The sequence below is a fragment of the Gavialis gangeticus genome, unplaced genomic scaffold (assembly GCF_001723915.1).
Source record: "Gavialis gangeticus isolate Ggan-Ray unplaced genomic scaffold, GavGan_comp1, whole genome shotgun sequence".
Taxonomy (NCBI): Eukaryota; Metazoa; Chordata; order Crocodylia; family Gavialidae; genus Gavialis; species Gavialis gangeticus.
Genome location: NW_017729025.1, coordinates 5878098 through 5879867, shown reverse-complemented (window position 1 = coordinate 5879867; position 1770 = coordinate 5878098).

Sequence of the window (1770 nt, the reverse complement as noted above, 5' to 3'; positions counted from 1 at the left end):
TGTAGATGCACCCAAAGTCAGCTAATTTGTCCCCCAACTTGATTACATGTCTTTATGCTTTATTTAAAAATGCTCCTCATGCAGCATGGCTTTCTTTAGATATAAAATAATTCATAAGCACACATGTGTATAATAGAATTGTGTGCCCATCCTTCCTAGAAACTGTCACAGCATTGTGAATTCATAATCCAGGAACATGTTTACACTATACCAATGAGAAATCAGAAGTTATTGTTTGTAAATGTGCATTCATATAATTGGAATCCGTCTGCTATGTGAATTAAATAGGTTTTTAAAGAGTAATTCTAAAGGTATAGCACATTTAAATGCAAATGCTAGTGTAAAGAAAATATACAAAATTATTGAGTGGGAAGTTTTTTCTTTATTGGTAAAAGTTGTACTACCCATCTTTCAATTACACAACTTTTCTACAAATATTATTTTTCTATAATATTCACCATATCAAAAAAGATCTCATCAACCTGTTTGATCATTATTAAAATGTGATTAGATTCAATCTATCTCTTCTTATTACAATTCTATTGTGTTTTTCATGCCACACAAAATTTAATAAATCTTTGCAGGACTTAATAAAGCAGCAGAGATTTATATAGGGAATAAAAGATTCATTTTGTCTTGATAGCCTTCACTGAATTTGTTTTCAATGGATTCCTCACCTTGTAGATACCATATTTATTGTGTTCTTGTCATTGGCTCCCTAGGCACGTAAATTTGAAATCTTCTTGGAAGGAGTTCTGTATAGATGTTGAATGCATCAGGTTTATGCAGTAAACCTGTCTGATCTGGTTAGACATCTGAACTCAGAGGGATTGAGAAGTTGTGGGTTCAAACTAGAGCTGTCACCCTGTGCAAGATTGCTAGAAAGCTCCTGTTACCTGCTGTTTTCTTCAAATCAATATTTGTTATCTCAAGCAGTAACCAGCAAGGCCAATTTTAAACAAGAAACAGATTCTGCATTTAGAAAGTGAATATATAATCTGAGACCATTCAGACCCAGTTAGTCAACCCTCAAGTCTTCAGGAAGCACAAGATTGAAGATCTCCCAGGTTAGCCATAGCTTATTGCAGCCCATTGGTTTTATAGTGCTAGCCATCAGCATTGTATGGGAGTACCTCACAGCCTGAAGGAAACCTTTTAATGCCTGCTGACCTGCAGTGACAATGAGCTTGCTTAAGAGTAACTCAAATAGTTGGAAAAATTCTTCTTTGAAAGCTTTCAGTTACAAATATCCTTCATCAGGCTGAGGAAGTATCTCTTCGGCATTGATGATGCTTCCTTAGCCTGACAAAGGATATTTGTGCCCAAAAACTTGCAAAAAAGAATTTTTCCAACTATTTGAGGTGGTTGTGACCGCCGGGTCTCAAACGCCCAGTCACATGCAGCCTTGGTTCGAGCAATTTGGAAGAAGGTGCCCAAATCCAGAGCTGCTAGGCCTAGAGCATTGGAAGCTCCCCAAGTTCAGCTGGGGAACAGGTTTGATGCCCTGGCAGCTGTGACGGAGGAGGACAGTGGAATTGCCTCTGGCAGGGACGATGCCACTCCCCACAAGACAGGGAATGGGCAGAGAGTGAACACCAGGAGGAAGAAACGCCGGGTCCTCGTCATCGGAGACTCCATTGTACGAGGACTGGAAGGTCCCATCTACCGGCCCAACCCCATGACCTGACAGGTCTGCTTCATGCCTGGGGCTTGGGTCAGGGACATCACTGAAAGGATCCCGGCCTACATCCGACCTGCAGACCAGTACCC